Below are 16,133 nucleotides of genomic sequence, written 5' to 3'. Positions count from 1 at the left end.
GGCCCTGGCAGGCGCAGGCACAGCCCAGAAGCCCACCGGGCATTGCGGAAGGTGGGAAGGAGCTGGTGGGCTCTGGCCACCCCTGCGCAATCCTGACTGCGGCAATGCCCGCGGGAGCCCCTGTGCTCCCACAGCACCAGTGCCAGGACAGGAGCTGTTGCTGGGCCTCCCCTGCCCTTGGCAAGCACTGCCCCAGCCCCAGCAACACTCGGGAGCTGTGCTTCCTCAGCCAAATAATGCTGCTTCCAGCTCCGTGCCCATCCTAAGAGCCGAGCTCCAAAAGTGCAAACGTCCAGCCCCTGCTGCCACAGCAAAGGTCAGCATCAGTGTTGAAACCCAGCCGGGAACTCAGCGCCAGCAGCCGCTCGCTCAGCACCTGTGTGGGATCGGGAGGAGAATGGGAATAATCGAAAACCCGCGGGTGGACATGAGAACAGGTCAGGAACTGAAAACAAATACAGTGTAATATCAGTATTCTTGTTATTAATAATAATGGAAACAACAAGGGGTGAGATACGGAACCAAAAGGGGAAAGAAAACACCAATAGCCAGCAGCGATGCCCAATACAATTGCTCAGCACCCGCTGAGCAACACCCAGCCCGACCCGAGGAGCGACCTGTCCCTTCTGGGTGGATCCCCTCACTTTCTATGGCCTGAGGTGTCATAGCATTGATATTGGAGTGCATCCTTAAGCTAAAATATGACTAAAGGACAAGTGTTGATGGAGGAACCAAGTGGTCAATAGATGGCAGCAGAGACCATGAAATATTGAACTTAATGCCATACCCAGCTCTTGTAATGTGGTGGGACACGCCGCAGAAAGTTTCTGTACCTGTATTAAGAAAATATAAATATGTACTGACATATAACTGAACAAATTTAATAAACATCAACATTAGATGGGTGTTAAAATGCTAGTTGCACAAGTATTGCATCTATGCATAGTTTTAACCCTGTGTATGTATGCCTTTAGTTATACTATCAGAATGGTATATAGAATCATAGAATCATAGAATCATAAGGGTTGGAAAGGACCTTAAGATCATCTAGTTCCAACCCCCCTGCCATGGGCAGGGACACCTTGCCCTAAACCACGTGGCTCAAGGCTCTGTCCAACCTGGCCTTGAACACCGCCAGGGATGGAGCATCCACAACCTCCCTGGGCAACCCATTCCAGTGCTTCACCACCCTTACTGTAAAGAACTTCTTCCTTATATCTAGTTTAAACTTCCCCTGTTTAAGTTTGAAGCCATTACCCCTTGTCCTACCACTACAGTCCCTAAGGAAGAGTCCCTCCCCAGCATCCTTGTAGAACCCCTTCAGATACTGGAAGGCTGCTATGAGGTCTCCACGCAGCCTTCTCTTCTCCAGGCTGAACAGCCCCAACTCTCAGCCTGTCTTCATATGGGAGGTGCTCCAGCCCTCTTATCATCCTCGTGGCCCTCCTCTGGACTCGCTCCAACAGCTCCATGTCCTTTTTATTTTGAGGACACCAGCACTGTACGCAGTACTCCAAGTGAGGTCTCACGAGAGCAGAGTGTTGTGAAAAGAAAAGAATCTCCTATTTCATGGAAACTCTGTATCTCAGAATGGAAAGGAAACACGAGAAACTTCTGTTTGGAATGACATACCCTAAGCACATGTAGAATTGTGCAAGAACTTTAGATAATTGCCCACGGCTGATAGCATAGGCAGAGTCATCAGCAAAAAGCGTATTTGTGCTTGTGCCATGTTGAAATTCAGGCCTGAAGAACTGATCACAACTGTCCTTTTTGTTTGTGTCCATATCATTTCGGTGAAGCATTATTTCATTATGTTAAGGTGAAATATGCTTCTAGCACTTGCATTTAGTGTTGCATTCTATTGCATTTGGGATAGAGAACTCAGTAGAAATCAGTATGCAGTTCGATAGGATAGCTAACTCTTTTCTGACAAGGAAACAGACAAATGAAAGGAAGCATTTAAATCAACTGATATACATAACATTTATCTCTGTGTATGTTAAGGATGAGACCAAATACATGGGAGTAGGATGCACCACACCACTGTGGTGCTGACTGAGGGCACAAAACAGTTGTGAACTGAAGCACTCAGTACATCAGCATAGAAGTGAAGGCTATAAACAGTCATGCTGGTGGAATTGCTTGAGTCTGTGTAAGAGAACTGAAAGTGAGAATAGAACTATAAACATATTTAGGTACCAAATAATGGTAGATGGAATGAGACACTTCAGACTGCCTAATAAACCACAGCAGTTCCTCCAGCAGGAATGTGTAAGTTAAGTTCTGTGTTTTATGATTCATACGAACAGAAATTGTAACAACATGCAAATTCAGAGAGATCAGATGTTATGTCCCTCTCTGGTCTCAGTTGTTTTTTGTTAATATTGCCATCACTGAAAGTCAAGAACAGCAGGAAAAAAAAGAATCTGTTCCAAATATTACCTAAAGAACAAATGAAGCATTAATGTAATGAAACTGTGCCACTAATACAGCCTGTATTGATGATAGATAATAAGAAAATCTTCATCAGTTCTGACTGTGGAACTTTTCATGTGTAGTTTGTTCAAGTTCTCTTTTCCTTGAGGAAGTAGCCCCATAGACCAAAAAATAGAAAATGCTTGTGAAGGAAACTTGGTAATGTAACACAGAGTATTCTGAAAATGAGCCTCCTACTGAAAAAATCTCTAAAAACTGATAACCTGTTTTACAATTTTTAAAAAGAAGTATATTTTTGAGTAAATAGTTCTTGACAAGGTTTCCTTTTTGAGCTTCTTCTAGATTTATCTTTAGGAAATCAAGCATGCTAGCTGTAGTTTTCATTCAAGTATGAAATAGTAAATTTTAGCAATTTGTAGCACATTAGATCAAAAAGGGAGCAGAAAACTGAGAAAAGAATAAACCAGTCTAACACGCCTGTTGGATTGCAGGGATTTTGAGGGGGGGTGATTTTTGCTGCTGGACAACTATTTCCTTAGCCTGTGTTTTCATGAGCCCTGAAAAACCATGTTCCATGTCTTTGCAGGGCTCACCACATCCAAGCACTCAAAACAGCGCACCTCGTGCCAGGAGCTTCTGTGTCACGTTACTGGCTGTCAGCATACAGGTCTGCTGAGAACCAGAATTGAGAGAGCAATGCTGTGCAGGAGAGCCACAGGGGGTTCTGCATATGAGAAGCAGGGAAGAAGCTCTGGAACATGGTCTTAAAAACCTCTATCTCTCTCTCAAGTCGAAAGAAAGTTCACTATAAAGACAAGCCAAGCAGCTCCACAGAAGAGCTCTGTGCAGCATTAAGCTTGTGAGGAAGGGCTTGGAAAGGAGGCACTTGTAACATAACCGTCCTTCTACACAGCAGGCAGAAAAAATCATCACCTACTCTGAATAACTGTGTAAGCTCAAAGGCTTCTGAGTCCTTTCAAAGCAACAGATTAACAGACTGGGGGGAAGATCACGGGGAATGATGAGTGCAAAACCCAACGTTCTCCTGGGTGTAGCCCTGAGACAGGCCTCATATTTACAGTCTGTGCTGGCTCTTCACTTCTGCTGAGTCCTAGTTGGATTTAAAACATTGAGTTTAAATACTCATTCGTTTGTGGCTGATCTCCCTGGGAGGGCAGCGGGCCAGCATCAGACTGAAAGAATCCGATGATGGCTAAGTAGGTGAGGACACGGTGCGCGAACAGGCTGGCAGCTGCTTACCTTTGTGACCCATATTTCCCAGATGATGTGGTCGGACTTGCCAGATTTTCTTTCTGGCTCGGTGTTCTGCTGAGATACTGCCTTCCACAGGACTGCACAAAGTCCATGCTACGGACATCCAGATCTAGAAGATATGCACATGTGTCAACAGTTCGACAACCCGCACCATCCAGCTCCCAGACACAAGGCCAAGAAAAGACATCGTTTCATGGAGAGATTACTTAGAGGGCTTCCCTTTCGTTCACATGGTGTGAAGGTAGATCAAGTTGTGCCAGTGTGTCAGCAAGAGTAAAGTCCCATCACGTGTAGCTTACAGAAAGCTTCCATTTATTCCTGGAGAAAAACCTGCATGCCTCTAGGAATGCCACAGGAGGCTGCCCGATTTCAGTAGTCGTCCCTCAGACATGGTGACCCCTTATGCAGCAGCAGAAATAAGACACTGCAAGTCAAATGTACCAGCTGAATGCGAGCTTACTGCTGCACAAGGAATTCTGCATTCTGCCCATAATTAAATCCAAGCGCTGCTTCACATTTGCCACATCTTAACCAGGAAGACAGCACAGATGCATAGAAAGTCAAAGGTAAACAGTGCAGTTTTTGCCATGGACTTCCCAGAGACTCAAGTCCCTCTCAGTTCCCAAGATCTGGAGCACGTCTGCTTGTAATGTAAAAGGTTATTGTATCCAAATGCAATTTGTCATTCTTGAATTGTGTGACATGATCATGACTACGTAAAGTATGAAAAAATCATATCTGGCACCTATTTAATAGGTATATTCGCAATGAATACAGAGCTGAGATAAGCTTAAGCAATGGCTTTAGCCCTTTGCAGGATATATTGTATCTATCTATTCAAATGGCTGCAATGAAACCAGAGTCTGGCTCCAATGTGCCATTCGTGAGGAGAGACTTCCCTGTTACTCACTCCTATCACGCAGCATTGATGTATGATGCTAAACCTGTTTCCCTGGAACACATGGAAAGCAGACTTGAGCAAGGAAGGTCAAAGCGAAATGAAAGCAACAGTGCTCATCTAAAGCTTTGTTCACAGTTCTGAAACAGGAGGGTGGATGCCTGGCCAAAGCTCTCACAGTGGGCAACGGTGAGAACATGAGAAAATGCAGAGGACCACCTGAACAATGAAGGTGATGAAATTACAGACAGAGTAGGGGTAATACAATTACAGGGGAAGATCAATATTTCTTCTCCTGCCATTAATACACTGCCCGGAATTTCTCTTTCGGTCATTGCTGGACATGCCAGGTGTAGAATATACTCGAGTGAGTGAGCTGATCGAAATGTGCTTGCATATTTGTGTGCATACTGAAACAAGAAGTCAATATTTTTCCATTGAGACTATTGAGTCAGTGTCAAATTGCTCAGTTCTCTTGGTTGTTCACCTGTCTAGCTAATCTATTGTAAACACGGCCCGCTAATTGTAACCAAATTGCTAAAACAGGATGGATAACTATGTTTTAAAATATACTATTTGTCCGTATGAAATAACCGCAAAAAAATGTTGAAGCTAGTCCAAAGAGCATATGTAATTAGAAGAGAAACTGTGCATCCTTAAGCTAAAAGGTAACTAAAGGACAAGTGTTGTTGAAGGAACCAAGAGGTCAATAGATGGCAGCAGAGACCATGAAATATTGAACTTAATGCCATACCCAGTTCTTGTAATGGGGTGGGACATGCCGCAGAAAGTTTCTGTACCTGTATTAAGAAAATATAAATATGTACTGACATATGTACTGATATTACTGGGGAGCACTTGCAGGAGAAATCCCAGTGCAAAGCCCAGCGCTGCAATAAAAGAATACTGGCTGAGCAGACTCAAAATATATTACTTCCTTACGGTGATTAATGACGCTTCAAGAAGGTTTTCATTTCGGCGTTTTCCAGAGGTGTTTTCCTGCTGTTTTTCTATATGGATCCTGCAAAACATTTCTTTGCTGAATTTGGGCATACAGAATCTGTAAAGTAACTGCACACACGGCTGTCTCCCTGGATGTGAAGACAGGCTTTGTTCTGCAGAAGTGAATGTATGCTGGGAAATGAAAGGCATTTTGAAAGCCTTGCTGAGTCCAGGAGAAGGTGCCAATGGGCAAGCGGGAAGTACCAGAGGGGTCAGGAGGGACCTGCCCCCCAACAAGTTGAGACCCCCGTTTTTGGCTCGATTTTTGGCTTGGTTTTTGCAGAGGTTTTGGCTCGGTATTTGAAGAGCTTTTGTCTCAGTTTTTGCAGAGTTTTTGCTTTTTTTTACACAGTTTTTAGCTCAGGTTTTGGCTTGTTTTTTGTGGAGTTTCTAGCTCAGTTTTTGCAGAGTTTTTGGCTCAGTTATTGTAGAGTTTTTGGCTCGGTTTTCGGCTCGGTTTTCGTCACCGTTTTTGGCTCAGTATTTGGCTCGTTTTTTGGCTCGGTATTTGCAGAGCTTTTGCTCAGTTTTGGCTCGGTTTTTGCAGAGTTTTTGGCTCAGATTTTACAGAGTTTTGGCTCAGTTTCTGCAGAGGTTTTTGGCTAGGTTTTTGCAGAGTTTTTGGCTCAGGTTATGTCTCAGTTTTTACGGAGTTTTTCGCTCAGGTTTTGCAGTGTTTTTGGCTCATTTTTTGCAGATACTTTGAAGAGTTTTTGACTCAGTTTTTGACTTATTTTTTGCAGAGTTTTTTGGCTCAGTTCTTGCGGAGTTCTTGGCTCAGTTTTTGGCTCGGTTTTTGGCTCAGTTTTTGGCTCATTTTTTCCAGAGTATTTGGCTTTGTTTTTGCAGAGTTTTTGGCGTACTGAGCTGCCTCGCCCTGCCTCATCCTGCCTCGCCCTTCCTCGCCCTGCCTCGCCTCGCCTCACCTCACCTCGCCTCTACTCGCCCGGCCTTGATCTGCCTTGCCCTGCCTCGCCCCAACCCGCTCTGACTCTCCTCGCCCAGCCCTGCCCTGCCCTGCCCTGCACTGCACTGCCCTGCCCTGCTGGGCCTTGCCTTGCCTCACCTCGCTTCGCCTCACCTTGCCTTGCCTTGCATCGTACTGACTCGCCTCGCCTCACCCTGCCTTGTCCCACCTTGCCCTGCCTCGCCCGCCTCACCTCGACTCGCCTCGCCTTGCCCTGCCTCGCCTCGCCTTGTGTCTCCTCGCCTGGCCTTGATCTCCTCGCCCTGCCTCGCCTCGACCCCCACCCCCGGCCTGCCCTGACTCGCCTCTCCCTGCCCTGCCCTGCCCTGCCCTGCTGGGCCTTGCCTTGCCTTGCCTCACCCCACCTCGCCTCGCCTCGCCTCACGTCACCTCAACTCGCCTCACTTTGTCTCGCCCTGCCTCGATCCGACCCACCCTGTCTCGCCTGGCCCTTCCCTGCCTCTCCTCACCCTACCCTGCCATGCCCTGCTCAGTCTTGCCTTGCCTTGCCTTACCTTGCCTTACCTTGCCTCGCCACTCCTCTCCTCGCCTCGACTTGTCTTGCCTCACCTCGCCTTACCTCGCTTGGCCATGCCTCGACCTGACACGCTAAGACCCACCCCGACCTGCCTTGTCTAGCCCTGCCCTGCCCTGCTGTGCTCAGCCTTGCCTTGCCTTGCCTTGCCTCGCCTCGCCTCGCCTCGCCTCGCCTTGACACGCCTCGCCTCACCTCGACTTGCATTGCCTCGCCTCGCGTTGCGTTGCCTCACCTCGCCTGGCTTTGCATTGCCTCACCTCGCCTGGCTTTGCCTCGCCTCGCTTCACCTCGCCTTGCCTGCCTCACCCCAACCCGCCCCGACCCGCCCTGTCTTGCCTGGCCCGGCCCTGCCTCGCCTCACCCTGCCCTGCCCTGATGGGACTTGCCTTGCAGTGCCTTGCCTTGCCTTGACTTGCCTTGCATTGTCTTACCTCATCTTGCCTCGCCTCGTCTCGCTTCAACTCAAATCGCCTTGCCTCACCTCACCTCACCTCCCCTCGCCTCGCCTCGCCTCGCCTCGCCTCGCCTCGCCTCGCCTCGCCTCGCCTATCCTCGCCTTGCCCTGCCTCGACCCGACCCAGTCCGATCCGCCCTGTCTCGCCTGGCCCAGTCCTGCCTCGACTCGACCTACCCTGCCCTGCCCTGCCCTGCCCTGCTCGGCCTTACCTCGCCTTGCCTTGCATTGACTCGCCTTGCCTCACATCGCCTCGCCTCGCCTCGCCTCTCCTTGGACTGCCTCGCCTCACCTCGCCTCGCCTTGATCTGCCTCGCCCAGCCTCGCCCTGACCCTCCCTGAGCCGCCCTGTCTCGCCTGTCCTGTCCCTGCCTCTCCTCGCATGCCCTGCCCTGCCCTGCTCGGACTTGCCTTGCCTCGCATCACCTCGCCTTGATCTGCCTCGCCTTGCCTCGCCCTGACCCGCCCTGACCCGCCCTGTCTCGCCTGGCCCGTCCCTGCCTCTCCTCTCCCTGCCCTGCCCTGCCCTGAGCGGACTTGCCTTGACTCTCCTCGCCTCACATCGCCTCGCCTCATCTCGCCTCACCTCGCCTTGCCCTGCCTCGACCCGACCCACCCCGATCCGCCCTGTCTTGACTGGCCCAGCCGTGCCTCGCCTCAGCCTGCCCTGCCCTGCCCTGCCCTGCTGGGCCTTGCCTTGCACTTCCTTGCCTTACCTCGCCTCGCCTAGCCTCGTCTCACCTCGTCTCGCCTCACCTTACCTTGATCTGTCTCACCCGGCCTCGACATGACGCGCACCGACCCGCACCCTCCTGCCCCTCCCCGCCCTTTCTTGCCTGGCCCTGCCCTGCCTCGCCTCGCCCTGCCCTGCTCTGCTCTGCCCTGCCCTGTTGGGAGTTACCTTGCCTTACCTCACCTCGCCTTCCCTCGCCTCGCCTATCCTCGCCTTGCCCTGCCTCGACCCAACCGGCCCCGATCCTCCCTGCCTCGCCTGGCCCGGCCATGCCTCGCCTCAGCCTACCCTGCCCTGCCCTGCCCTGCTGGGCCTTGCCTTGCATTTCGTCGCCCTGCCTCACCTCACCTCACCTCGCCTTGCCTTGATCTGCCTCGCCCTGCCTCACCCTGACCCGCCCTGACCCGCACTGTCTCGCCTGTCCCGGCCCTGCCTTTCCACACCCTGCCCTGCCCTGCCCTACTCGGACTTGCCTCGCCTCGCCTCTCCTCGCCTCACCTTGTCATCCCTCGCCCCGACACGCACCAACCTGCCCCAATGAGCCCTGTCTCACCTGGCCCGGTCCCGCCTCGCCTCGCTCTGCCCTGCCCTGACCTGCCCTGCTGGCCTTGCCTTGCCTTGCCTTGCCTTGCCTTGCCTTGCCTTGCCTTGCCTTGCCAAGCCTCGCCTCGCCTCTCCTTGCCTTGCCCTGTCTCGCCTGGCCCAGTCCTGCCTCGCCTTGCCCTGCCGTGCCCTGCCCTGCCCTGCTGGCCTTGCCTTGCCTTGCCTTGCCTTGCCTTGTCTTGCATCGCCTTGCATCGCCTCACCTTGCCTCATCTCACCTCGCCTCACCTTGCCTCTCCTCGCCTCCACCCGCCCCAACCCGCCCCCAACCGCCCTGTCTCGCCTGGCCCAGTCCTGCCTCGACTCCACCTGCCCTGCCCTGCCCTGATCGGCCTTGCCTTGCCTTGCCTTGCGTAGCCTCGCCTCTCCTCTCCTGCCTTCGCCTTGCCTCGCCTTCCCTTGCCTCTCCTCGCCTCGCCTTGCCCAGCCTCGACCCGACCTGCCAGGACCCGCTGTGTCTCGTCTGGCCAGGCACTGCCTCGCCTCTCCATGCCCTGCCCTGCCCTGCTCGGACTTGACTCGCCTCGCCTCGCCTCGCATCACCGCTCCTCACCGCGCCTTGCCTTGCCTTGCCTTGCCTTGCCTTGCCTTGCCTTGCCTTGCCTTCCCTTCCCTTCCCTTCCCTTCCCTCCCCTTGCCTTGCCTTGCCTTGCCTTGCCTTGCCTTGCCTTGCCTTGCCTTGCCCCGCCTTCCCCTGCCTTGCCTTGCCTTCCCTTGCCTTGCCTCGCCTTCCCTCGCCTTCCCTCGCCTCACCTTGCCGTGCCTCGCCTCACCTCGCCCCGCCCTGACCCGCCCCAACCCGCCCTGCCTCGCGTGGCCCCGTCCTGACTTGCCTCGCCCTGCCCTGCCCTACCCTGCCCTGCCCTGCCCTTCCCGGCATTGCCTCGCCTCACCTCGCCTCGCCTCGCCCTGCCTTGGCTCTCCTCCCCTCTCCTGGCCTCGCCTCGCCTCGCCTTGTCGTGCCTCGCCCCGACCCGGCCCTACCCGCCCCGAACTGCACTGTCTCGCCTGGCCCGGCCCTGCCTCGCCTCGCCCTGCCCTGCCCTGCCCTGCTTGGCCTTGACTTGCCTTGCCTTCCCTTGCCTTCCCTTGCCTTGCCTTGCCTTGCCTCGCCTCGCGTTGCCTCGTTTCGGCTCTCCTTGCCTCGGCTCGCACGGCCTCGCCTCGCCTCGCCTCAGCTCGCCTTGCCCTGCCTCACCCTGACCCGCCCCGACCCGCTTCGACCCGCCTTGTCTCGCCTGGCCCGGCACTGCCTCGCCTCGCCCTTCCCTGCCCTGCCCTGCCCTGCCCTGCTCGGTCTTACCTTGCACTGCCTTGCCTTGCCTCGCCTCACTGCGCCTCGCTTTGCCCTGCATCTCCCCAGCCTGCCCTGACCCGATCTATCTCGCCTGGCCTGGTACTGCCTCGCCTCACCCTGCCCTGCCCTGCCCTGAACTGCTGGGCCTTGCCTTGCCTAGGCTTGCCTTGCATAGCCTTGCCTTGCCTAGGCTTGCCTTGTCTTGCCTTGCCTTCCCTAACCTCGCCTCGCTTCGCCTCGCCTTGCCTTGCCTTCCCTCGCCTCGCCTCGCCTCGCCTCGCCTCGCCTCGCCTCGCCTCACCTCTCCTCGCCTCTCCTTGCGCCGCCTCGCCTCGCCTCACCTTGTCTCGCCTCACCCTGCCTCGCCCTATATCGCCTCGCCTTGCCTCGCCCTGCCCTGTCCTGCCCTGCTCAGCCTTGACTTGCCTTGCTTTGCATTGCCTTGCATTGCCTTGCCTCGCCTTGCCTCTCATCTCCTCGCCTCGCCTCGCCTCGCCTCTCCTCGTCTTTCCCTGCCTCACCCCAACCGCACCGACCCACCAGGACCCACCCTGTCTCGCCGGGCCCAGCCCTGCCTCGCCTCACCCTGCCCTGCCCTGCTCTGCTCTTCTCAGACTTGTCTCACCTCACCTCTCCTCGCCTCACCTCTCCTCGCCCTGCCTTGCCTTGCCTTGCCTTCCCTCGCCTCGCCTCTCCTTGCGTCACCTAGCCTCGCCCTGACCCGCCCTGGCCTGCCCCGACCCGCCCTGTCATGCCTGGCCCAGCCCTGCCTCTCCTCGCCCTGCCCTGCCGTGCCCTGCCCTGCTTGGCCTTGCCTTGCCTTGCCTCACCCTGCCTTGCCCTGTGTCGCCTCGCCTTGCCTCGCCCTGCCCTGCCCAGACCTGCTCGGCCTTGCCTTGCCTTGCCGAGCCTTACCTTGCCTTCCCTTGCCTTCCCTCGCCACGCCTCGCATCGCCTCGCCTCACCTTGCCTTGCCTAGCCTTTCCTCGCCTTGCCTTGCCTAGCCTTTCCTTGCCTTGCCTTGCCTAGCCTTTCCTTGCCTTGCCTTGCCTTGCCTAGCCTTTCCTTGCCTTGCCTTGCCTCGCCTCGCCTCGCCTCGCCTAACCTCACCTTGCTTTGCCTCGACACGACCCGCCCCCTTCTGCCCTGTCTCGCCTGGCCCAGCCGTGCTTCGCCTCACCCTGCCCTGCCCTGCCCTGCCCTTCTAGGCCTTGCCTCTCCTCGCCTCGCCTCGCCCTGCCTCGCCTAGCCTCGAATCCCCTCGCCTTGTAACACATCGCCTTGCATTGCCTCGCCTCGCCCTGCCTCGACCCGCCCCGACCCGCCCTGTCTCGCCGGGCCCGGCCCTGCCTCACCTAGCCCTGCCCTGCTCGGCCTTGCCTTGCCTTGCATTGCCTTTACTTGCCTTGCCTCGCCTCACCTCGCCTTGCCTTGCCTTGCCTTCCCTTACCTCGCCTTCCCTCGCCTTGCCTTCCCTTACCTCGCCTTCCCTCGCCTTGCCTCGGCTCGCCTTGCCTCAACTCATCTCGCCTTGCCTCACCTCGCCTCATCCCGCCTCATCTCGCGTCACCTCGCCTCGCCTCACCTCGCCCTACCTCATCTCGCCTCGCCTCCCTTCGCCTCACCTTGCCCTGCCGCGCCTTGCCTCGCCCTGCCTCAACCTGACCCGCCCCGACCCACCCTGTCTCGCCTGGCACAGTCCTGCCTCACCTGGCCTGGTACTGACTCACCTTGCCCTGCCCTGCCCTGCCCTGCCCTTGCCGGCATTGCCTTGCCTCGCCTCGCCTCGTCTCGCCTCGCCTCACCCTGCCTCGCCCTGCCTTGCCTCACCTCGCCTCGTCTCACCCTGCCTCACCCTGACCTGCCCTGACCCGCCCTTCCTCGCCCTGACTCGCCTGGCCCGGCCCTGCCTCGCTTCGCCCTGCCCTGCCCTGCCCTGCTCGGACTTGCCTTGCCTTGCCTTGCCTTGCTTTGCCTTGCCTCGCCTTGCCTCGCCTCAACTCTCCTCGCCTCGCCTTACACTGCCTCACCTCGCCTCACACCGCCTCACCTCTCCTCGCACCACCTCACCTCGCCTCGCCTCACCTCGCCTTGCCCTGCCTTGGCCTAATCCCACCCGACCGCCCTGTCTCGCCTGGCCCGGTCCTGCCTCGCCTTGCCCTGCCCTGCCCTGCCCTGCCCTGCCGTGCTCAGCCTTGCCTTGCCTTGCCGGGGTTTGCCTTGCTTGCCTCGCCTTGCCTTGCTTCGCCTCGCCTCGCCTCACACTGCGTCACCTCGCCTCGCATCACCTATCCTCGCCTCGCCTCGCTACGCCTTGCCCTGCCTTGGCCCGACCCCACCCGACCTGCCCTGTCTCGCCTGGCCCGGTCCTGCCTCACCTCACCATGCCCTGCCCTGCCCTGCCGTGCTGGGCCTCGCCTTGCCTCGCCTCGCCTCGCATCGCCTTGCCTCGCCGTGCCTCTCCCTGCCTCGGCCTGCCTCGCCTCGCCTCACCTCGCCTCGCCTCACCTCTCCTTGCCTCGCCCTGCCTCGCCTCGCCTTGCCTTTCCTTGCCCTGACCCGCACCGAACCGTCCTGTCTCGCCTGCCCCAGCCCTGCCTCACCTTGCCCTGCCCTGCCTCGGCGTGCCCTGCCCTGCCCTGCCCTCCTCAGACTTCCCTTTCCTTCCCTTGCCTTGCCTCACCCTGCCTCGACCTCCCTCGCCTTGACTTGCCCTGGCTCGCCTCGCCTCGCCTCACCTCGCCTCGCACCGACCCGCCACGACCCGCCACGACCTGCACTGACCCGCCCTGTCTCGTCTGGCCCAGCCTTGCCTCGCCCTGCTCTGCCCTGCTCGGCTTTCCCTAGCCTTGCCTCGCCTTGCCTCCCCTCGCCTCGCCTCGCCCTACCTCGACCCACCCTGACCCGCTCTGTCTCGCCGGGCCCGTCCTGCCTCGCCTAGCCCTGCCCTGCCCTGCCTTGCTCAGCCTTGCCTTGCCCTGACTTGCCTTGACTTGCCTTGACTTGCCTCGCCTTGCCTCGCCTCACCTTGTTTTGCCTCGCCTTGCCCTGCCTCGCCCCGACCTGTATCGATCCGCCCCGACCCACCCCGACCCGCCCTGTCTCGCCTGTCCCATCCCTGCCTCTCCTCGCCCTGCCCTACTCGGACTTGCCTTGCGTTGCCTCGCCTCACCTCGCCTCACCTCGCCTCGCATCGTCTCGCCTCGCCTCACTTGCCCTGCCTTGCCCTGATCCTCCCCAACCCACCCCGACCCGCCCTTTCTCGCCTGTCCCGGCCCTGCCTCACCTCGCACTGCCCTACCCTGCACTGCCCTGCCCTGTTGGGCCTTGCTTTGCCTTGCCTTTCATCGCATTGCCTCGCCTTGCCTCGCCTTGCCTCACATCGCCCTACCCTGCCCTGCCCTGCCCTGCTCAGCCTTGCCTTGCCTTACCTTGCATGCCTCGCCTCGCCTCGCCTCACCTCGCCTCGCCTTGCCCTGCCTCACCCCGACCCGCCCCGAGCCACCCTGACCCGCCCTGTCTCGCCTCGCCCCACCCTGCCTCGCCTCGCCCTGCCTTGCCCTGCCCTGCTTGGCCTTGCCTTGCCTTGCCTTGCCTTGCCTTGCCTTGCATCGCCTCACCTCGCCTTGCCTCACCTCGTGTTGCCTCGCCTTGCACTGCCTCGCCTCGCCTCTCCTAGCCTTGCCTCGCCTCACCCCGACCCGACCTGACCCGAACTGTCTCACCTGGCCCGGCCCTGCCTCTCCTCACCCTGCCCTGCTGGGCCTTGCCTTGCCTTGCCTTGTCTTGCCTTGTCTTGCCTTGCCTCGCCTCGCCTCGCCTTGCCTTGCTTCACCTCATGCTGCCTCTCCTCGCCTAGCCTCCCCTAGCCTCGCCGTCCCACGCCTTGCCTCACCACGCCTCGGCACTGCACGCCTCACCTCACCTTGACCTGCCTCGCCCTGCCTCTCCTCCCCTTGCCCTGTCTCAGCTCACCTCGCCTCACCTCGCATCGCCCGGCCTCGCCTGGCCTCTCATTGCCCTGCCACGCCGTGCCCTGCTTGGCCCTGCCCTGCCTTGCCTTGCCTTGCCTCACCTTGCCTCTCCTCACAACTCCTTGCCTCGCCTCGCCTCGCCCTGCCTCGCCTCGCATCACTTCGCCTCGCCTCACCTCGCATCGCCTCGCCTCGCCTCACTTCACTGCGCCTTGCCCTGCCTCGCCTCGCCTCGCCTCGCCTCGCCTCGCCTTGATCTGCCTCGCCCTTCCTCACCCTGACCCGCCCCGACCCGCACTGTCTCTCCTGTCCCGGCCCTGCCTCTCCACGCCCTGCCCTGCACTGCCCTACTTGGACTTGCCTCGCCTCGCCTCACCTTGTCATGCCTCACCCCGACACGCACCAACCTGCCACAACGCGCCCTGTCTCGCCTGGCCCGGTCCCCCCTCGCCTCGCTCTGCCCTGCCCTGACCTGCCCTGCTGGCCTTGCCTTGACTTGCCTATCCTTGCCTTGCATTGCCTCGCATCGCCTCGCCTCTCCTCGCCTTGCCCTGTCTTGCCTTGCCCGGTCCTGCCTCGCCTTGCCCTGCCGTGCCCTGCCCTGCCCTGCTGGCCTTGCCTTGCCTTGCCTTACCTTGCCTTGCCTTGCATGCCTCGCCTCTCATGCCTCGCCTCGCATGCCTTGCCTCGCCTTGCATTGCATTGCCTCACTTTGCCTCGCCTTGCCCTGCCTTGCCTCGCCTCGCCCTGCCTCGCCCCAACCCGCCCCGATGCATCCTGTCTCACCTGGCCCAGCCCTGTGTTGCCCTGCCCTGCCCTGCCCTACTGGGCCTTGCCTTGACTTGCCTCGCCTTGCCTTGCCTCGCCTCGCCTTGCCTCGCCTCGCCTTGCCTCGCATCGCTTCGCCTCGCTTCGCCTCACGTCACCTCGCCTCACATCGACTCGTATCGCCTCGCGTCGCCTTGCCCTGCCTTGCCTCCCCTCGCCTCCCCTTGTCCTGGATCGCACCAACCTGCCCCGACCCTTCCTGTCTCGCCTGGCCCGGCCCTGCCTTTCCTCGCCCTGCCCTGCCCTACCCTGCCCTGCTCGGCCTTGCCTCGCCTCGCCTCGCCTCACCTCGCCTTGCCCTGCCCTGCCCCAAACCATCCTGAACCGCCCTGCCCTGACCTGCCCTGCCCTGTGATGCTCAGCCTTGCCTTGCCTTGCCTTTTCTTGCCTTGCCTTCCATGCCTCACCTCGCCTCGCCTTGCCCTGCCTCGCCTTGCCTCACCTCGCCTCGCCTTGCCCTGCCTTGCCTCGCCTCACATCGCATCTCCTCCCCTTGCCCTTCCTCTCCCAGACCCGCCCCGACCTACCCTGTCTCACCTGGCCTGGCCCTGCTTCGCCTCGCCCTGCCACGCACTGCCCTGCCCTGCCCTGCCCTTCTGGGCCTTGCCTTCCCTTGCCTTGCCTTGCCATGCCTCGCCTCACCTAGACTTGCCTCGCCTCAACTCGCCTCACCTCGCATGGCCTTGCCCTGCCTCATCCCCACCCGCCCTGGCCTTCCCTGTCTCGCCTGGCCCGGCCCTGCCTCGCCTCACCTCGCCCTGCCCTGCCCTGCCCTGCCCTGCCCTGCTCGACCTTGCCTTGCCTCACCTTCCCTTTCCTTGCCTTTCCTTGCCTCATCTCGCCTCGCCTCGCCTCGCCTTGCCCTGCCTCGCCCCGACCCACTCCGACCAGCCCTGTGTTGCCTCGCCGTGCCCTGCCCTGCCCTGCCCTGCCCTGCCCTGCCCTGCTCAGCCTTCCCTTGCCTTCCTTTGCCTCTTTTCGCCTTGCCCTGCCTTGCCTCCACCTGCCCCTCCCACCCCGACCTGCCCTGTGTCGCCTGGCCTGGTCCTGCCTCGCCTCGCCTTGCCCTGCCCTTCCCTGCCCTGCCCAGCCTTGCCTTGGATTGCGTTGTCTCGCCTCGCCTCG

This window comes from Strigops habroptila, unplaced genomic scaffold (assembly GCF_004027225.2).
Source record: "Strigops habroptila isolate Jane unplaced genomic scaffold, bStrHab1.2.pri NC_044298.1_ctg1, whole genome shotgun sequence".
NCBI classification, from domain to species: domain Eukaryota; kingdom Metazoa; phylum Chordata; class Aves; order Psittaciformes; family Psittacidae; genus Strigops; species Strigops habroptila.
The sequence above is the reverse complement of the archived record's forward strand: the minus strand, read 5'-3'. Positions refer to the sequence as shown.